General features: G+C 44.7%; 1 long non-coding RNA gene across 1 annotated transcript; it reads left to right on the forward strand.

Moving 5' to 3' along the window:
* The first annotated feature begins 409 nt into the window (after window positions 1-409).
* On the forward strand, window positions 410-14,968 carry LOC108648831. The gene is made up of 2 exons (XR_004219706.1): window positions 410-450; window positions 14,758-14,968. It is a non-coding gene; the product is annotated as an uncharacterized LOC108648831 (long non-coding RNA).
* The last annotated feature ends 8,588 nt before the right edge of the window (window positions 14,969-23,556 follow it).

Here is a 23,556-nt window from a genome sequence, read left to right on the forward strand (position 1 = left end):
TTCTGACCCCTTTCTGAACTCTATCATGCTGAGATCTTCAGGTAAAACATAAGGCAGCCTACAGGAGACCTGCTTTGTGGAAGGGTAAGGGGTCTGGGGTTTCAGAGATCATTGTATTTAATGGATTTGAAGCAATGGTTCTCACTGCTTCTCACTGTGTGTATAATTAGTGTATTTTGTGTGGTGTTAACAAAGTGTTCATTTCCCATTTCCCAGTCTTTCAGGCATTTCTGGAGTTAATGGAATGTTTATTGCCCTTTTTCCAAGGATCGTACCGGCATGTGTGGAGTTAATGGAATGTTTATTGCCCATTTTCCAAGCATCTTTCCAGCATGTGTGGAGTTAATGGAGCGGTACATCAGGGTAGGGGCCCATTTCTGGCCAGACTATACAGGTGGGGGCACATACCATGAGCAGGAGAGAAGGAGGATCAGAGAGGAGCTGCAGGGGGTGAGTATGTAGAGAAATCCCTCTATATTAACCCTTAGCAGTGTGTTTGCTCCCTGCTGTCTCTCTTCAGCCCCCTCTGCCTCTGCCCCCTACCAACTCCCTGGTAAGGATGATGGCACACTAGGAGATTAGTCGCCCGCATCTGCGCTACCGCCGGCGACTGCTCTCCTGAAAATGCTTTCCCATTGGCAATAATGTAAATCACTGGGGGGAAACGTACGCGCTGCTTCCGGTTTCTCAAGTCGGCCAAAGATTCCCCGCGAGGCAACTTAGGAAAGCGGAAGCGCATTGTAGTTTTCCCCACCGGCGATTTCCATTATTGCCTGTGAGAAGGGAACTAGGGACGTTTCTTCGCCCGCGGTATCTCAGTTTATCGTGGGTAAGAAAACGCCCTGTGTGCCGGTGCCCTAACCCATTAATATTTTATCATTTCCTGCTACACATTTACAAAGCCTCCTTTTCCTCTGCCCCCAGACATGGCACTATTAACCTTTTGATACCAATTTCTCTCTCAATCCCCACTGCCCTCCCTTTAAACTCCCTGTTTTCCTTATGCATGATGTTGGCACTGCAAATATACAGGCTATGTGCCCTGTGGGCATTATACATGATGTTTGCACTGCATATATACTGGCTGTGTGCCCTGTGGGCATTATACATGATGTTGGCGCTGCATATATACTTGCTGTGTGCCCTGTGGGCATTATACATGATGTTGGCGCTGCATATATACTTGCTGTGTGCCCTGTGGGCATTATACATGATGTTGGCGCTGCATATATACTGGCTGTATGCATTGTGGGCATTATACATGATGTTGGCGTGGCATATATACTGGCTATGTGCCCAGTCGGCATTATACATGATGTTGGCGTGGCTTATATACTGTCTGTGTGCCGTGTGGGCATTATACATGGTGTTGGCGCTGCATATATACTGTCTTTGTTCCCTGTGGGAATTTTACATGGTGTTGGCACTGCATATATACTGTCTGTGTTCCCTGTGGGCATTATACTTGATGTTGGCACTGCATATATACTGGCTATGTGCCCTGTGGGAATTTTACAGGATGTTGGCACTGCATATATACTGGCTATGTGCACTGTGGGCATTATACATGATGCCCACAGGGCATGTGTATCCCACAGGCACAGAGTATAACTGTGGGATAGTGAGTATAGTAAGGCAAGATGGTATCAGAGGTATAGGGTGTAACTGTGGGATAGTGAGTAGCTAAATAAATATATGGCTACACACTAATGCTAGATGTTGGCACAGGTACACGGGGCAGAACGTGGGGGCTAAATAAATATATGGCTACACACTAATGCTGGATGCTGGCACAGGTACACGGGGCAGAAAGTGGGGGCTAAATAAATATATGGATACACGCTAATGCTGGATGCTGGCACAGGTATACGGGGCAGAAAGTGGGGGCTAAATAAATATATGGCTACACACTAATGCTGGATGCTGGCACAGGTATACGGGGCAGAAAGTGGGGGCTAAATAAATATATGGCTACACACTAATGCTGGATGCTGGCACAGGTACACGGGGCAGAAAGTGGGGGCTAAATAAATATATGGCTACACACTAATGCTGGATGCTGGCACAGGTACACGGGGCAGAAAGTGGGGGTAAATAAATATATGGCTACACACTAATGCTGGATGCTGGCACAGGTACACGGGACAGAAAGTGGGGGCTAAATAAATATATGGCTACACACTAATGCTGGATGCTGGCACAGGTACACGGGGCAGAAAGTGGGGGCTAAATAAATATATGGCTACACACTAATGCTGGATGCTGGCACAGGTACACGGGGCAGAAAGTGGGGGCTAAATAAATATATGGCTACACACTAATGCTGGATGCTGGCACAGGTACACGGGGCAGAAAGTGGGGGCTAAATAAATATATGGCTACACACTAATGCTGGATGCTGGCACAGGTACACGGGGCAGAAAGTGGGGGCTAAATAAATATATGGCTACACACTAATGCTGGATGCTGGCACAGGTACACGGGGCAGAAAGTGGGGGCTAAATAAATATATGGCTACACACTAATGCTGGATGCTGGCACAGGTACACGGGGCAGAAAGTGGGGGCTAAATAAATATATGGCTACACACTAATGCTGGATGCTGGCACAGGTACACGGGGCAGAAAGTGGGGGCTAATAAATATATGGCTACACACTAATGCTGGATGCTGGCACAGGTACAGGGGGCAGAAAGTGGGGGCTAAATAAATATATGGCTACACACTAATGCTGGATGCTGGCACAGGTACACGGGGCAGAAAGTGGGGGCTAAATAAATATATGGCTACACATTAATGCTGGATGCTGGCACAGGTACACGGGAGAAAAGTGGGGGCTAAATAAATATATGGCTACACACTAATGCTGGATGCTGGCACAGGTACACGGCGGAAAGTGGGGCTAAATAAATATATGGCTACACACTAATGCTGGATGCTGGCACAGGTACACGGGGCAGAAAGTGGGGGCTAAATAAATATATGGCTACACACTAATGCTGGATGCTGGCACAGGTACACGGGAGAAAGTGGGGGCTAAATAAATATATGGCTACACACTAATGCTGGATGCTGGCACAGGTACACTGGGCAGAAAGTGGGGGCTAAATAAATATATGGCTACACACTAATGCTGGATGCTGGCACAGGTACACGGGGCAGAAAGTGGGGGTAAATAAATATATGGCTACACACTAATGCTGGATGCTGGCACAGGTACACGGGGCAGAAAGTGGGGGCTAAATAAATATATGGCTACACACTAATGCTGGATGCTGGCACAGGTACACGGGAGAGAAAGTGGGGGCTAAATAAATATATGGCTACACACTAATGCTGGATGCTGGCACAGGTACACGGGGCAGAAAGTGGGGGCTAAATAAATATATGGCTACACACTAATGCTGGATGCTGGCACAGGTACACGGGGCAGAAGTGGGGGCTAAATAAATATATGGCTACACACTAATGCTGGATGCTGGCACAGGTACACGGGGCAGAAAGTGGGGGTAAAATAAATATATGGCTTCACACTAATGCTGGATGCTGGCACAGGTACACGGGGCAGAAAGTGGGGGCTAAATAAATATATGGCTACACACTAATGCTGGATGCTGGCACAGGTACACGGGGCAGAAAATGGGGGTAAATAAATATATGGCTTCACACTAATGCTGGATGCTGGCACAGGTACACGGGGCAGAAAGTGGGGGCTAAATAAATATATGGCTACACACTAATGCTGGATGCTGGCACAGGTACACGGGGCAGAAAGTGGGGCTAAATAAATATATGGCTACACACTAATGCTGGATGCTGGCACAGGTACACGGGGCAGAAAGTGGGGGCTAAATAAATATATGGCTACACACTAATGCTGGATGCTGGCACAGGTACACGGGGCAGAAAGTGGGGGCTAAATAAATATATGGCTACACACTAATGCTGGATGCTGGCACAGGTTAGGGGGGCAGAAAGTGGGGGTAAATAAATATATGGCTACACACTAATGCTGGATGCTGGCACAGGTACACGGGGCAGAAAGTGGGGCTAAAAAAATATATGGCTACACACTAATGCTGGATGCTGGCACAGGTACACGGGGCAGAAAATGGGGGTAAATAAATATATGGCTTCACACTAATGCTGGATGGCTGGCCACAGGTACCACGGGGGCAGAAAATGGGGGTAAATGAAATATATGGGCTACACACTAATGCTGGATGCGTGACACAGGTACCACGGGGCAGAAAGTGGGGGGCTAAATAAATATATGGCTACACACTAATGCTGGATGCTGGCACAGGTACACGGGGGCAGAAAATGGGGGCGGTAAATAAATATATGGCTTTACACTAATGCTGGATGCTGGCATTGGTACACGGGGCAGAAAGTGGGGGGCTAAATAAATATATGGCTACACACTAATGCTGGATGCTGGCACAGGTACACGGGGCAGAACGTGGGGGCTAAATAAATATATGGCTACACACTAATTGCTGGATGCTGGCACAGGTACACGGGGCAGAAAATGGGGGTAAATAAATATATGGGCTACACACTAATGCTGGATGCTGTCAGAGGTACACGGGGCTGAAAGTGGGGGACTAATAAAATATATGGCTACACACTAATGCTGGATGCTGGCACAGGTTACACTGGGCAGGAAAGTGGGGGCTAAATAAATATATGGATACACACTAATGCTGGATGCTGGCACAGGTACATGGGGCAGAAAGTGGGGGTAAATAAATATATGGGATACACACTAATGCTGGATGCTGGCACGGGTACAGGGGGCAGAAAGTGGGGGCTAAATAAATATATGGCTACACATTATTGCTGGATGCTGGCCACAGGTACATGGGAGAGAAAGTGGGGGCTAAATAAATATATGGGCTACACCACTAAATGCTGGATGCTGGCACAGGTACACAGGACGGAGGAGTGGGGGGCTAAATAAATATATGGCTACACATTAATGCTGGATGCTGGCACAGGTACACGCGGGCAGAAAGTGGGGGCTAAATAAATATATGGCTACACACTAATGCTTTGATGCTGCACAGGTACACGGGGGCAGAAAGTGGGGGCTAAATAAATATATGGGCTAAACACTAATGCTGGATTGCTGGCACAGGTACACGGGGCATAAAGTGGGGGCTAAATAAATATTATGGCCTACACACTAATGCTGGATGCTGGCAGAGGTACACGGGGCAGAAAGTCGGGGCTAAAATAAATATATGGCTACACACTAATGCTGGATGCTGGCAGAGGTACACGGGGCAGAAAGTGGGTGCTAAATAAATATATGGCTTCACACTAATGCTGGGTGCTGGCACGGGTACAGGGGGCAGAAAGTGGGGGCTAAATAAATATATGGCTACACATTATTGCTGGATGCTGGCACAGGTACATGGGAGAGAAAGTGGGGGCTAAATAAATATATGGCTACACACTAATGCTGGATGCTGGCACAGGTACACGGGGCTGAAAGTGGGTGCTAAATAAATATATGGCTACACACTAATGCTGGATGCTGGCACAGGTACACAGGACGGAGAGTGGGGGCTAAATAAATATATGGCTACACATTAATGCTGGATGCTGGCACAGGTACACGGGGCAGAAAGTGGGGGCTAAATAAATATATGGCTACACACTAATGCTGGATGCTGGCAGAGGTACACGGGGCAGAAAGTGGGTGCTAAATAAATATATGGCTTCACACTAATGCTGGATGCTGGCACAGGTACACGGGGCAGAACGTGGGGGCTAAATAAATATATGGCTACACACTAATGCTGGATGCTGGCACAGGTACACGGGGCTGAAAGTGGGTGCTAAATAAATATATGGCTACACACTAATGCTGGATGCTGGCACAGGTACACAGGACGGAGAGTGGGGGCTAAATAAATATATGGCTACACATTAATGCTGGATGCTGGCACAGGTACACGGGGCAGAAAGTGGGGGCTAAATAAATATATGGCTACACACTAATGCTGGATGCTGGCAGAGGTACACGGGGCAGAAAGTCGGGGCTAAATAAATATATGGCTACACATTAATGCTGGATGCTGGCACAGGTACACGGGGCTGAAAGTGGGTGCTAAATAAATATATGGCTTCACACTAATGCTGGATGCTGGCACAGGTACACAGGACGGAGAGTGGGGGCTAAATAAATATATGGCTACACATTAATGCTGGATGCTGGCACAGGTACACGGGGCAGAAAGTGGGGGCTAAATAAATATATGGCTACACACTAATGCTTGATGCTGGCACAGGTACACGGGGCAGAAAGTGGGGGCTAAATAAATATATGGCTAAACACTAATGCTGGATGCTGGCACAGGTACACGGGGCATAAAGTGGGGGCTAAATAAATATATGGCTACACACTAATGCTGGATGCTGGCAGAGGTACACGGGGCAGAAAGTCGGGGCTAAATAAATATATGGCTACACACTAATGCTGGATGCTGGCAGAGGTACACGGGGCAGAAAGTGGGTGCTAAATAAATATATGGCTTCACACTAATGCTGGGTGCTGGCACGGGTACAGGGGGCAGAAAGTGGGGGCTGAATAAATATATGGCTACACATTATTGCTGGATGCTGGCACAGGTACATGGGAGAGAAAGTGGGGGCTAAATAAATATATGGCTACACACTAATGCTGGATGCTGGCACAGGTACACGGGGCTGAAAGTGGGTGCTAAATAAATATATGGCTACACACTAATGCTGGATGCTGGCACAGGTACACAGGACGGAGAGTGGGGGCTAAATAAATATATGGCTACACATTAATGCTGGATGCTGGCACAGGTACACGGGGCAGAAAGTGGGGGCTAAATAAATTTATGGCTACACACTAATGCTGGATGCTGGCAGAGGTACACGGGGCAGAAAGTGGGTGCTAAATAAATATATGGCTTCACACTAATGCTGGATGCTGGCACAGGTACACGGGGCAGAAAGTGGGGGCTAAATAAATATATGGCTACACACTAATGCTGGATGCTGGCAGAGGTACACGGGGCAGAAAGTGGGTGCTAAATAAATATATGGCTTCACACTAATGCTGGATGCTGGCACGGGTACAGGGGACAGAAAGTGGGGGCTAAATAAATATATGGCTACACACTAATGCTGGATGCTGGCACAGGTACACGGGATCGAAAGTGGGGGCTAAATAAATATATGGTTACACACTAATGCTGGATGCTGGCACAGGTACACGGGGCTGAAAGTGGGTGCTAAATAAATATATGGCTACACACTAATGCTGGATGCTGGCACAGGTACACAGGACGGAGAGTGGGGGCTAAATAAATATATGGCTACACATTAATGCTGGATGCTGGCACAGGTACACGGGGCAGAAAGTGGGGGCTAAATAAATTTATGGCTACACACTAATGCTGGATGCTGGCAGAGGTACACGGGGCAGAAAGTCGGGGCTAAATAAATATATGGCTACACATTAATGCTGGATGCTGGCACAGGTACACGGGGCTGAAAGTGGGTGCTAAATAAATATATGGCTTCACACTAATGCTGGATGCTGGCACAGGTACACGGGGCAGAAAGTGGGGGCTAAATAAATATCTGGCTACACATTAATGCTGGATGCTGGCAGAGGTACACGGGGCAGAAAGTGGGTGCTAAATAAATATATGGCTTCACACTAATGCTGGGTGCTGGCACGGGTACAGGGGGCAGAAAGTGGGGGCTGAATAAATATATGGCTACACATTATTGCTGGATGCTGGCACAGGTACATGGGAGAGAAAGTGGGGGCTAAATAAATATATGGCTACACACTAATGCTGGATGCTGGCACAGGTACACGGGGCTGAAAGTGGGTGCTAAATAAATATATGGCTACACACTAATGCTGGATGCTGGCACAGGTACACAGGACGGAGAGTGGGGGCTAAATAAATATATGGCTACACATTAATGCTGGATGCTGGCACAGGTACACGGGGCAGAAAGTGGGGGCTAAATAAATATATGGCTACACACTAATGCTGGATGCTGGCAGAGGTACACGGGGCAGAAAGTGGGTGCTAAATAAATATATGGCTTCACACTAATGCTGGATGCTGGCACGGGTACAGGGGACAGAAAGTGGGGGCTAAATAAATATATGGCTACACACTAATGCTGGATGCTGGCACAGGTACACGGGATCGAAAGTGGGGGCTAAATAAATATATGGTTACACACTAATGCTGGATGCTGGCACAGGTACACGGGGCTGAAAGTGGGTGCTAAATAAATATATGGCTACACACTAATGCTGGATGCTGGCACAGGTACACAGGACGGAGAGTGGGGGCTAAATAAATATATGGCTACACATTAATGCTGGATGCTGGCACAGGTACACGGGGCAGAAAGTGGGGGCTAAATAAATTTATGGCTACACACTAATGCTGGATGCTGGCAGAGGTACACGGGGCAGAAAGTCGGGGCTAAATAAATATATGGCTACACATTAATGCTGGATGCTGGCACAGGTACACGGGGCTGAAAGTGGGTGCTAAATAAATATATGGCTTCACACTAATGCTGGATGCTGGCACAGGTACACGGGGCAGAAAGTGGGGGCTAAATAAATATCTGGCTACACATTAATGCTGGATGCTGGCACAGGTACACGGGGCAGAAAGTGGGGGCTAAATAAATATATGGCTACACACTAATGCTTGATGCTGGCACAGGTACACGGGGCAGAAAGTGGGGGCTAAATAAATATATGGCTAAACACTAATGCTGGATGCTGGCACAGGTACACGGGGCATAAAGTGGGGGCTAAATAAATATATGGCTACACACTAATGCTGGATGCTGGCAGAGGTACACGGGGCAGAAAGTCGGGGCTAAATAAATATATGGCTACACACTAATGCTGGATGCTGGCAGAGGTACACGGGGCAGAAAGTGGGTGCTAAATAAATATATGGCTTCACACTAATGCTGGGTGCTGGCACGGGTACAGGGGGCAGAAAGTGGGGGCTAAATAAATATATGGCTACACATTATTGCTGGATGCTGGCACAGGTACACGGGGCTGAAAGTGGGTGCTAAATAAATATATGGCTACACACTAATGCTGGATGCTGGCACAGGTTAACGGGGCAGAAAGTGGGGGTAAATAAATAAATGGCTACACACTAATGCTGGAAGCTGGCACAGGTAGACGGGGCAGAAAGTGGGGGCTAAAAAAATATATGGCTACACACTAATGCTGGATGCTGGCACAGGTACACGGGGCAGAAAATGGGGGTAAATAAATATATGGCTTCACACTAATGCTGGATGCTGGCACAGGTACACGGGGCAGAAAATGGGGGTAAATAAATATATGGCTTTACACTAATGCTGGATGCTGGCACAGGTACACGGGGCAGAAAGTGGGGGCTAAATAAATATATGGCTACACACTAATGCTGGATGCTGTCACAGGTACACGGGGCAGAAAATGGGGGTAAATAAATATATGGCTACACACTAATGCTGGATTCTGTCACAGGTACACAGGGCAGAATGTTGGGGTAAATAAATATATGGCTACACACTAATGCTGGATGCTGTCAGAGGTACACGGGGCTGAAAGTGGGGGCTAAATAAATATATGGCTACACACTAATGCTGGATGCTGGCACAGGTACACAGGACGGAGAGTGGGGGCTAAATAAATATATGGCTACACATTAATGCTGGATTCTGGCACAGGTACACGGGACAGAAAGTGGGGACTAAATAAATATATGGCTACACACTAATGCTGGATGCTTGCACAGGTACACAGGACGGAGAGTGGGGGCTAAATAAATATATGGCTACACATTAATGCTGGATTCTGGCACAGGTACACGGGACAGAAAGTGGGGACTAAATAAATATATGGCTACACACTAATGCTGGATGCTGGCACAGGTACACGGGGCAGAACGTGGGGGCTAAATAAATATATGGCTACACACTAATGCTGGATGCTGGCACAGGTACACGGGGCAGAAAGTGGGGACTAAATAAATATATGGCTACACACTAATGCTGGATGCTGACACAGGTACACGGTGCAGAAAGTGGGGGCTAAATAAATATATGGCTAAACACTAATGCTGGATACTGGCACAGGTACACGGGGCAGAAAGTGGAGGCTAAATAAATATATGGCTTCACACTAATGCTGGATGCTGGCAGAGGTACACGGGGCATAAAGTGTGGGCTAAAAAATATTATGGCTACACACTAATGCTGGATGCTGGCACGGGTACACGGGGCAGAAAGTGGGGGCTAAATAAATATATGGCTACACACTAATGCTGGATGCTGGCACAGGTACACGGGGCAAGAAAGTGGGGCTAAATAAATATATGGCTACACACTAATGCTGGGATGCTGGCACGGGTACACGGGGCAGAAAGTGGGGGCTAAATAAATATATGGCTACACACTAATGCTGGATGCTGGCACAGGGTACACGGGGCAGAAAGTGGGGCTAAAATAAATATATGGCTACACACTAATGCTGGATGCTGGCACAGGTACACGGCGGCAGAAAGTGGGGCTAAATAAATATATGGCTACACACTAATGCTGGATGCTGGCACAGGTACACGGGGCAGAAAGTGGGGGCTAAATAAATATATGGCTACACACTAATGCTGGATGCTGGCACAGGTACACGGGGCAGAAAGTGGGGGCTAAATAAATATATGGCTACACACTAATGCTGGATGCTGGCACAGGTACACGGGGCAGAAAGTGGGGGCTAAATAAATATATGGCTACACTTCAGGGCATAGATTGGGGCATTATGTTTTCTGATAAAAATACAGAGCAGAAATGGTTGTCATTTAAAATGATATTAAATCATTACTGTTCTCAATTCATTCCATTAATAAGAAAAAGTAGAAGTGTTAAGAATCACCCTATGTGGCTTAACTCTGAGGTAAAGAAGTTAATAGGGAAAAAAAGGAAAGCTTTTAAGAAATATAAGTCAGAGGGGACAGTAGCTGCGTTTAATGAATATAAACACTATAACAAGTGTTCAGCAATCTGGAAGGCAAAGATAGAAAATGAGGAGCGCATCGCGGCCGAGGCCAAGACTAACCCCAAAAAGTTTTTTAAGTATATTAATAGTAAAAAGATGCAGGTTGAGGGTGTGGCCCCATTGAGTTATAATAACAATATGGTTACAGCGGATACAGAAAAGGCAGATGTGCTTAACCAGTTCTTTTCTTCTGTGTATACAGTAGAGGAGCCAGTGGGCCAAGTCTCACCCAATAGCTTCACTGTTGCCTCAGCTCCAACTACACAGTGGTTGGCACAGGATATGGTGCTTAAAGGGTTACACACGATAAATGTAAACAAGGCACCGGGGCCAGATGGAATACACCCTCGGGTACTGAGAGAGCTAGGGGCAGAATTGCAGTGGCCCTTGTTTCTGATATTCTCAGACTCGCTCTCATCAGGTATGGTACCTAGGGATTGGAAGAAGGCGAATGTCACTCCCATATTTAAAAAGGGAGTAAGATCTCAGCCTGGCAATTATAGGCCTGTAAGTTTGACATCCGTGGTGGGCAAGTTATTTGAAGGCTTGTTACGGGATCACATTCAAAATTATGTAGTGGAGAATGGCATTATGAGCAGTAATCAGCATGGCTTTATGAAGGACAGGTCATGTCAGACCAATTTAATTGCTTTTTATGATGAGGTAAGTAAGAAGCTGGACAGTGGGGATGCAGTAGATATAATCTATTTGGATTTTGCCAAAGCATTTGATACCGTTCCCCACAAACGACTGCTTTCTTAGCTAAGGTCTATTGGTCTTAGTGAAGTCGTTTGCACATGGATAGAAAACTGGCTACAGGATCGGGTACAGAGGGTGGTTGTTAATGGCACATTCTCTACTTGGAGTAAGGTTCTCAGTGGGGTCCCTCAGGGTTCTGTACTGGGTCCACTTTTGTTTAATTTGTTCATAAATGACTTAGGGGAGGGTATTATGAGTAATGTATCAGTGTTTGCAGATGACACAAAACTCTGCAGACCAGTCAATTCTATCCAGGATGTGACATCCCTGCAGCAGGATCTTGACCAACTGGCAATCTGGGCAGCTAAGTGGCAGATGAGATTTAATGTGGATAAATGTAAGGTCATGCACCTGGGATGTAAAAATATGCAAGCCCCGTATAACCTTAATGGGACTGCACTAGGCAAATCCATAATGGAGAAGGATCTTGGAGTCCTTGTAGATAATAGACTTGGCTGTAGCAAGCAATGCCAGGCAGCAGCTGCAAGGGCAAACAAGGTTTTGAGCTGTATTAAAAGGGGTATAGATTCACGGGAGGAGGGGGTTATTCTTCCCCTTTACAGAGCGCTGGTAAGGCCCCATCTAGAATATGCTGTTCAGTTTTGGTCTCCAGTGCTCAAACGGGACATTATTGAGTTAGAGAGGGTCCAGAGAAGGGCAACTAAGCTGGTAAAGGGTATGGAAAGTCTCAGTTATGAAGAAAGACTGGCCAAGTTGGGTTTGTTTACACTGGAGAAGAGGCGCTTAAGAGGTGACATGATAACTATGTATAAATATATAAGGGGATCATATAATAACCTCTCTAATGTTTTATTTACCAGTAGGTCCTTCCAACGGACACGAGGGCACCCACTCCGTTTAGAAGAAGGGAGGTTCCATTTAAATATTCGGAAAGGATTTTTTACAGTGAGAGCTGTGAAGTTGTGGAATTCCCTCCCCGAATCAGTCGTGCTGGCTGATACATTATATAACTTTAAGAAGGGGCTGGATGGATTCTTAGCAAGTGAGGGAATACACGGTTATGGGAGATAGCTCTTAGTACTAGTTGATCCAGGGACTGGTCCGATTGCCATCTTTGAGTCAGGAAGGAATTTTTTCCCCTCTGAGGCAAATTAGAGAGGTTTCAGATGGGGTTTTTTGCCTTCCTCTGGATCAACTTGTAGTTAGGCAGGTTAGGTATAGGCATTATGGTTGAACTTGATGGACGTATGTCTTTTTTCAACCCAACCTACTATGTTACTATGTTACTATGTTACTAATGCTGGATGCTGGCACAGGTACACGGGATGGAAAGTGGGGGCTAAATAAATATATGGCTACACACTAATGCTGGATGCTGGCACAGGTACACGGGATAGAAAGTGGGGGCTAAATAATTATATGGCTACACACTAATGCTTGTTTCTGGCACAGGTACACGGGACAGAAAGTGGGGGCTAAATAAATATATGGCTACACACTAATGCTGGATGCTGGCACAGGTACACGGGATGGAAAGTGGGGGCTAAATAAATATATGGCTACACACTAATGCTGGATGCTGGCACAGGTACATGGAGCAGAAAGTGGGGTCTAAATAAATATATGGCTACACACTAATGCTAGATGCTGGCACAGGTACAGGGGATAGAAAGTGGGGGCTAAATAAATATATGGCTACACACTAATGCTGGATGCTGACACAGGTACACGGGGCAGAAAGTGGGGGCTAAATAAATATATGGCTACACACTAATGCTAGATGCTGGCACAGGTACAGGGGATAGAAAGTGGGGGCTAAATAAATATATGGCTACACACTAATGCTGGATGCTGGCACAGGTACACGGGGCAGAAAGTGGGGGCTAAATAAATATATGGCTACACACTAATGCTGGATGCTGGCACAGGTACACGGGGCAGAAAGTGGGGGCTAAATAATTATATGGCTACACACTAATGCTTGTTTCTGGCACAGGTACACGGGACAGAAAGTGGGGGCTAAATAAATATATGGCTACACACTAATGCTGGATGCCGGCACAGGTACACGGGGCAGAAAGTGGGGGCTAAATAAATATATGGCTACACATTAATGCTGGATGCTGGCACAGGTACACGGGGCAGAAAGTGGGGGCTAAATAAATATATGGCTACACACTAATGCTGGTACAGGTACACGGGGTAGAAAGTGGGGGCTAAATAAATATATGGCTGTATGTGCGAACCCGCACCTGGAAGAGCCAAATTCAAGGGGCTAAAGAGCCGCTTGTGGCTCAAGACCCACAGTTTGCCAACCATTGCCCTAGTTATAAAGTCCTTTTTATATTAGGGTCAGTTTTATCAAGGGCCATTTAGCCATCCAGTATATTTTGGGGGTGTGGGAGGAAAGCAGAGTGCCCTGCGGAAACACACAGAGACAGGTCTGGATTGGGATTCAAAATAGAAACAGCCCCACAGGCCTAATAAATAGTGACAGTCTATGGCATCTTACAGAAGCCCCTCTGGCATTTGCCAGAACCCACAGATTGCCAGTTTAGGAATGAAGAGAGATTATATAACTTCTTGCAGCTATTGCCCATGTTAAAATCAAACCCCCAGCACTACAAGGCAATATACTAACCGTTGAGCCACTAGTGATCAATATGGTATTGTAGTGGTTTTGTGCATCCTTAGTTTTGTCACTGCACCCCATCTCCTGGAAACTGCAGAGGTCAAAGCAAGTGGCTGCATTTACATGAATATATATATATATACACACACATTTACGTAATGCGTACTTTTCTGAATGCTTGGGGTGGGAAGGCATTAGGAGCTTTGACCTTGAAGTATCCTTGTCTTGCTTGCCACAAAGTCGCAAGACACATTTATTATTTTCCAAAATCCATAGCTGGTTATTATAATGAATCTATATATTTTTTGTCTTTGCAGTCCACATTCTTGCAACTCAGGCTGTCTCCTGGTCTTCGAAAGGTCCTTTTTGGCACGGCTCTTGGTTCGGTCGCCCTAGCCCTGGCTGCACACCAGCTAAAACGGCACAAGCACAAGAAGAAGCAGATTACAGCAGGCAATGGAGGCCTAAAGCTCGGCGGGGTGCCTGGCTCTGTTTTGCCCGTTAGGCATTCTTCCTCAGCTAAAAAAGGTGAGCGATATTGCTGTGTTTGCTGCCTGGGCAAATATAGATTCCTGACAAATCATATGACGCACGGAAATCTGTAGAGATTTGGGAAAAAAATCCAGCACCAGGATTATCTGATTGGTGGGGGAGGTATTGATCATGTAAGCCATTTAGGCAAAGGATTATTTCCAAGAAAGAGACATCTGGGAGCAGTTTAATGGGCATACAACGATGCTAATTACAGCTCAGATTGTATATCCCTTAGGTAATATTAGGAAGGCTCAGTGCTTCTCAGATTGTGAGACTTCTTGCTAAATTGGTACGGCTCTACTCTTTCTGTTGCCCACATACATCTAGTAAATGTTTAGAATAGAATGTCATTAAGAACACAAAAAGGTTAAAATGCTAGATGATACCCATGTGTTGGGCACCTTCCATCAGGGCAGTATTTTCTAGGGATGCACCGAATCTAGGATTCAGTATTCAACCAAGATTCTGCCTTTTTCAGCAGGATTTAGATTCAGCCGAATCCACGTTCCTGGCCGGACCAAATGCGAATCCGAAAAATCTTGTGACTTTTTTACATGTAAACACGGAAGCTGAATTTTTTTTTAGATTTAACCCTTCCAAACCCTAAATAGCATATGCTAATTAGGATTGGGTTCGGTATTGGGCCGAATCCTTTACGAAGGGAGAATCCTTGGGAGAAGGGGCTCAGGTTCCTACAGACTACTTGCTGCAAAATGTAGAGCAGAGGGGGAGATCCAACTGACACATGCAATAGTCTGTGTACCCCGATCACCGATGGGGCAGTTGAAAAATAGTGGTTTTTCTGGAGCAGGTCCAGGGGGGGCCATTTTACAAAACTTTACCCAAAGTGGCTTTTTTTTTTTTAAACTTTGTTTTTATTAGTTGTTTTACAACAAAGTAGGATGCATACAAAATATGTGGAACAACGGGGGTTAAAGAAAGTAGAATAGGGGTTGGATATCTGGGTGGCTTTTTTCTTTTCTCTTTTTTTCCTTTTATTTAGGTAGCGTCTGGGATTTTCCCTTGGCATTGTCCGTTTTTAGATATGGTTAGTTGGTCGATTGTTTGGTTTTCCGGTCCAGGGTGTCCTATTTTTCATATATGTCCCATTTTGTGGTGGATGAGTGCGGTCAAATTTTTTCCATTGTAGATGTCCACCAGATTTAGCATATTACCAGCTTGGTGCCCTGGGATTTATACATGATGTTGGCACTGCATATATACCGTCTGTGTGCCCTGTGGGCATTATACATGATGTTGGCACTGCATATATACCGCCTGTGTGCCCTGTGGGCATTATATATGATGTTGGCACTGCATATATACCGCCTGTGTGCCCTGTGGGCATTATATATGATGTTGGCACTGCATATATACCGCCTGTGTGCCCTGTGGGCATTATATATGATGTTGGCACTGCATATATACTAGTTGTGTGCCCTGTGGGCATTATACATGATGTTGGCACTACATATATACTGGCTGTGTGCCCGTGTGCATTATACATGATGTTGGCACTGCATATATACCGCCTTGTGTGCCCTGTGGGCATTATATATGATGTTGGCACTGCATATATACTGGTTGTGTGCCCTGTGGGCATTATACATGATGTTGGCACTACATATATACTGGCTGTGTGCCCTGTGGGCATTATATATGATGTTGGCACTGCATATATACCGCCTGTGTGCCCTGTGGGCATTATATATGATGTTGGCACTGCATATATACCGCCTGTGTGCCCTGTGGGCATTATATATGATGTTGGCACTGCATATATACTGCCTGTGTGCCCTGTGGGCATTATATATGATGTTGGCACTGCATATATACTAGTTGTGTGCCCTGTGGGCATTATACATGATGTTGGCACTACATATATACTGGCTGTGTGCCCTGTGTGCATTACTACATGATGTTGGCACTGCATATATACCGCCTGTGTGCCCTGTGGGCATTATATATGATGTTGGCACTGCATATATACTGCTATGTTGTGTGCCCTGTGGGCATTATACATGATGTTGGCACTACATATATACTGGCTGTGTGCCCTGTGGGCATTATACATGATGTTGGCTCTTCATATATACTGGCTGTGTTCCCTATGGGCATTATACATGATGTTGGCACTGCATATATACTGGCTTTGTGCCCTGTGGGCATTATACATGATGTTGGCGCTGCATATATACTGTCTGTGTGTCCTGTGGGCATTATACATGATGTTGGCGCTGCATATATACTGGCTATGTGCCCTGTGGGCATTATACATGATGTTAGCACTGCATATATACTAGCTGTGTGCCCTGTGGGCATTATACATGATGTTGTCACTGCCATATATACTGGCTTTGTGCCCTGTGTGCATTATACATGATGTTGGCGCTGCATATATACCAGCTGTGTGTCCTGTGTGCATTATACATGATGTTGGCACTGCATATATACTGGCTGTGTGCCCTGTGGGCATTATACATGATGTTGGCTCTACATATATACTGGCTGTGTTCCCTGTGGGCATTATAAATGATGTTGGCACTGCATATATACTGGCTGTGTGCCCTGTGGGCATTATAGATTGTATTGGCACTGCATATATACTAACTGTGTGCCCTGTGGGCATTATACATGATGTTGGCTCTTCATATATACTGGCTGTGTGCCCTGTGGTCATTATACATGATGTTGGCGCTGCATATATACCAGCTGTGTGTCCTGTGGGCATTATAGATGATGTTGGCACTGCATATATACTGGCTATGTGTCCTGTGGGCATTATACATGATGTTGGCACTGCATATATACCGGCTTTGTGCCCTGTGGGCATTATAGATATGTTGGCACTGCATATATACTGGCTGTGTGCCCTATGGGCATTATAAATGATGTTGGAACCTTTGCCCATTTTTAAAAAATAAACCCGGCTGTGGTGCCCTGTGGGCATTAATATATGATGTTGGCATGCAATATCCGGCTGTGGTGCCCTGTTGGGCATATACATGATGGTGGTTTTTTTTTGGGGGCACTAAACAGATATACTGGCTGTGTGCCGTGGGCATTATCATGAATGTTGGCTCTTCAATGAGAAACCCAGTTAGTCAAGCAGGAAAGCTAATGAGAAATTCAGCGAGTGAAGGAGGAATAGTAATGACAATTGTGTTGTAATGTGGGAAATTTCCCACTAGGTTGCAGAAAGGGCAACTGTGTTATATCATGAGTATAGAATTTTAATGTAGGACTCCGGCCTCCAAGGGGAAGCATAGTGCAGAAGGTATTAAAAACTGTTGTGTAGGAGACATGGGGAATGTTGTTTAGTATTGATTGGAAGGAAATATTTGTACCTGTATTTCATTTTATGTAACTTGTCTGTTTTTTTCCCTTTTCCCTCAAGGCCAGTTAAGTAAAGTGCATCAGGAATCCAAAGAGGCGCAACTTCAGCACAGAACCTCAGAAACAGAGCCATGACGAAAAGATGGATAGAAATGCAGCGAGTCAAGGAGTAATAGTAGTGAAAAACGCAGCGAATCAAGCAGGAATGGTAATGAGAAACGCAGCGAATCAAGCAGGAATGGTGATGAGAAACGCAACGAGTCAAGCAGGAATGGTAATGAGAAACGCAGCAAGTCAAGCAGGAATGGTAATGAGAAACGCAGCGAGTGAAGCAGGAATGGTAATGAGAAACGCAGAGAGTCAAGCAGGAATGGTAATGAGCAACGCAGCGAGTTAAGCATGAATGGTAATGAGAAACGCAGCAGTCAAGCAGGCAGTGATTCAAGCAGGAATGGTAATGAGAAATGCACAGAGTCAAGCAGGAATGGTAATGAGAAATGCAGTGATTCAAGCAGGAATGGTAATGAGAAACGCAGAGAGTCAAGCAGAAATGGTAATGAGAAAAGCAGATAGTCAAGCAGGAATGGTGATTAGAAATGCAGTGAGTCAAGCAGGAATGGTAATGAGAAATGCAGCGAGTCAAGCAGGAATGGTAATGAGAAACGCAGAGAGTCAAACTGGAATGGTAATGGGAAAACGCAACGAGTAAAGCAGGAATGGTCATGAGAAACGCAGTGATTCAAGCAGGAATGGTAATGAGAAACGCAGAGAGTCAAGCAGGAATGGTAATGAGAAACGCAGAGAGTCAAGCAGGAATGGTGATTAGAAATGCAGTGAGTCAAGCAGGAATGGTAATGAGAAATGCAGCGAGTCAAACTGGAATGGTAATGGGAAAACGCAACGAGTAAAGCAGGAATGGTCATGAGAAACGCAGAGAGTCAAACTGGAATGGTAATGGGAAAACGCAACGAGTAAAGCAGGAATGTCATGAGAAACGCAGTGATTCAAGCAGGAATGGTAATGAGAAACGGAGAGAGTCAAGCAGGAATGGTAATGAGAAACGCAGAGAGTCAAGCAGGAATGGTAATGAAAAATGCAGTGATTCAAGCAGGAATGGTAATTAAAAATGCAGTGAGTCAAGCAGGAATGGTAATGGGAAATGCACAGAGTCAAGCAGGAATGGTAATGAGAAATGCAGTGATTCAAGCAGGAATGGTAATGAGAAACGCAGAGAGTCAAGCAGGAATGGTAATGAAAAATGCAGTGATTCAAGCAGGAATGGTAATGAAAAATGCAGTGAGTCAAGCAGGAATGGTAATGAAAAATGCAGTGAGTCAAGCAGGAATGGTAATGAGAAACACACAGAGTCAAGCAGGAATGGTAATGAGAAACGCAGTGATTCAAGCAGGAATGGTAATGAGAAACGCAGAGAGTTAAGCAGGAATGGTAATGAAAAATGCAGTGATTCAAGCAGGAATGGTAATGAGAAACCAGGTTAGTCAAGCAGGAATGGTAATGCGAAACCCAGTTAGTCAAGCAGGAATGGTAATGAGAAACGCAGCGAGTCAAGCAGGAATGGTAATGAGAAACGCAGCGAGTCAAGCAGGAATGGTAATGAGAAACCTGTTGTAATGTGGGAAATTTCCCACTAGGTGGCAGAAAGGGCAATTGAGTTATATCATGAGTATAGAATTGTAATGTATGACTCCGGCCACCAGGGGCAAGCATAGTGCAGAAGGTATTAAAAACTGTTGTGTAGGAGACATGGGGAATGTTGTTTAGTATTGATTGGAAGGAAATATTCCTTTTGTATGTAACTTGTCTGTTTTTCTCCCTTGTCTCTCAAGGCCAGTTAAGTAAAGTGCATCAAGAATCCAAAGAGGCGCAACGTTAGCACAGAACCCCAGAAACAGAGCCATGAAGAAAAGATGGATAGAAACGCAGTGAGTCAAGCAGGAATGGTAATGATAAAAGCATCAAGTCAAGCAAGAATGGTAATGAGAAAAGCAGCGAGTCAAGCAGGAATGGTAATGAGAAACGCAGCGAGTCAAGCAGGAATGGTAATGAGAAACGCAGCGAGTCAAGCAGGAATGGTAATGAGAAACACAGCGAGTCAAGCAAGAATGGTAATGAGAAACGCAGCAAGTCAAGCAGGAATGGTAATGAGAAACGCAGCGAGTCAAGCAGGAATGGTAATGAGAAATGCAGCGAGTCAAGTAGGAATGGTAATGAGAAACGCAGCGAGTCAAGTAGGAATGGTAACGAAAAATGCAGTGAGTCAAGCAGGAATGGTAATGGGCAAAATGTGCATAAATAATGTAAGGTTGTAATAATTCAAATATATATTATTATATAATGATGAATTATTATTGAAATGTTTGTGTGGGAAAATGTTTGAACTTGTTGTAATGTGGGAAATTGCCCACTAGGTGGCAATAAGGGCATTTGTGTAATATCATGAGTATAGAATTGTAATGTAGGACTCCGGCCTCTAAGGGGAAGCTTAAAGGCTGTTGTGTAGGAGACATGGGGTCCAGACCCAAGAGGCAGGAGCAACATCACCTGCAGGAGGGTGAGTTGGACCCAGTTGACGAGACAGCCCCGGTTAGTCGGTAACAGCCAGGACAGGTAAAAAGAAACTATGATGTATTTTGCTTTTTGAGCTATACAGGCAAACTAAAGCTACTCCGTCTTTGGACCAGAACCAAACATGAAACAGTGTCAAGCTCCCTGTTTTCTCTGTTGAAGGTAAATTTACCTTTTGTACCTGTATTTCATTTTATGTAACCTGTCTGTTTTTTTCCCTTGTCCCTCAAGGCCAGTTAAGTAAAGTGCATCAGGAATCCAAAGAGGCGCAACGTCAGCACAGAACCCCAGACACAGAGCCATGATGAAAAGATGGTGAGAAACGCAGCGAGTCAAGCAGGATTGGTAAAGAGAAACGCAGCGAGTCAAGCAGGAATGGTAATGAGAAACGCAGCGAGTCAAGCAGGAATGGTAATGAGAAACGCAGTGAGTCAAGCAGGATTGGTAACGAGAAATGCAGCGAGTCAAGTAGGAAAGGTAACGAGAAACGCAGCGAGTCAAGCAGGAATGGTAACGAGAAACGCAGCGAGTCAAGCAGGAATGGTAATGAGAAACGCAGCGAGTCAAGCAGGAATGGTAATGAGAAACGCAGCGAGTCAAGCAGGAATGGTAATGAGAAACGCAGCGAGTCAAGCAGGAATGGTAATGAGAAACGCAGCGAGTCAAGCATGTAATGAGAAACGCAGCGAGTCAAGCAGGAATGGTAATGAGAAACGCAGCGAGTCAAGTAGTAATGGTAATGAGAAACGCAGCGAGTCAAGCAGGAATGGTAATGAGAAACGCAGTGAGTCAAGCAGGAATGGTTATGAGAAACGCAGCAAGTCAAGCAGGAATGGTAATTAGAAATGCAGTGAGTCAAGCAGGAATGGTAATGAGAAACCATTATGTATAAGTGTTCCTAATCTGTTTTTATCATAGCTTTGCCAGGTGTAACTTTGGTGTACAAAAATAACTTTACCTATTTTGCATTCATCAGAATGTGTACTTTCCAAAAATATATGGTTTTCTGGGGGTCTCTGTATAGTTGGGGGGGGTTACGGCACATAATACACTGACAGGGGGCTCTGTGTGCATATGCGCTATTTTCATTTTGGGGTCAGTACATACCGCAGACTTTGGTATATCTATGCATATTGGGCATCAAACTGTTCAGTAGGCCTCTGGTGTTCCTATTTGGGGTGACTTGCCTTTGTACGCAAGAAATTGTGAGAGATAAATGCGGCAAACTGCAACATTTTTTCTGTCATAAAAATCTGCAAATTTAGGAAAGCTTTGTGGTTTGGTACTTTGGAGCAAAAAGAAATGTTTACCCATTATAGATTCAGGGAAATATGTACTTTCCAAAAATATATGGCTTTCTGGGGTGAGCATACTTTTTACTAGCTTTATCCCACATATAATGATGTAAATGTGTTGATTTTGCTGGAGCTGAAATAACAGAAATGATAGATCATATGGGGGTATGTTCCCATTGGGGCCCCCACATGCCACATACTTAGGTAAACCTATACATATTGGGCATCAAACTGTTCAGTGGAACCCTGGGGTTCATATTTAGGGTGTTTTATTTGGTTACTTTATGACCTGTAGGAGATAAGATACTATAGACTGGAAGCTTTGAAGCGATTTTTTAAAAATTTCACAAATTTTGATAAAAACCAATAACTTTAGGAAAGCATTGCGACTTGATAGTTTGGAGTAGACAGACAATTGTGTATACTCTGGATTCCCCAGAATCTGTTCTTTTGAAAAATGTATAATTTTCTGGGATAAACCTTCTGTTAGTGGAATTTTTGTCCTTGAAATATAAAGTATGCAGCTTTCTGGAGCAGTGCTTTGGGAATTTGGTAGTGTACTGCTGGGAGTTTGTGACCTATACAAGTGAGAAATCTCAATAAAACTATATATATTTGGTATTGGCGCGTTCAGAAGACATGGGACTTTCCAAATCAGTTGTATATTCATGCATAAAATAATTTTTGTTTCTGATGTATGTGTTTATATTATGGAAATATTTTTTCATTTTTAGACATTTAGAAGCCTCTATCTTGTTACAGAATTGGAATGACACAAACATTCTACCATATTTTGAAAGTTTAGGTTGTTCTGAAAAATACGATATATTGTTTTCCTGGCTAAACTAAAAGTCCCCCCAAGGAAAGGCCCCTAAAGTGAAACAAGTGAAGCAAAATTTACAAAAACTGTCTGGCAATACAAGTTCCTCTTTGACCAAAATGACTGGCAGTGAAAGGGTTAAAATAATAATATTGTTAGTAGTAGTTGTATTATTATCAGTATTATAAGAAATACATGAATACTGCTTGGTAAGTAAGGGCCATATTGCCACTATAGGCCTCACTAACCAGATGCCTGTTCCCATCAGCTGATGCCCCTACAGTGCTGCCTTATTGGGGAAAGATCTTACATTTTCTAGTAAGGCAGCACTGTAGGGGCATCAGCTGATGGGAACAGGCATCTGGTTAGTGAGGCCTATAGTGGCAATATGGCCCTTACTTACCAAGCAGTATTCATGTATTTCTTATAATACTGATAATAATACAACTACTACTAACAATATTATTATTTTAACCCTTTCACTGCCAGTCATTTTGGTCAAAGAGGAACTTGTATTGCCAGACAGTTTTTGTAAATTTTGCTTC

Source organism: Xenopus tropicalis, chromosome 8, assembly GCF_000004195.4.
Source record: "Xenopus tropicalis strain Nigerian chromosome 8, UCB_Xtro_10.0, whole genome shotgun sequence".
Lineage (NCBI taxonomy): Eukaryota > Metazoa > Chordata > Amphibia > Anura > Pipidae > Xenopus > Xenopus tropicalis.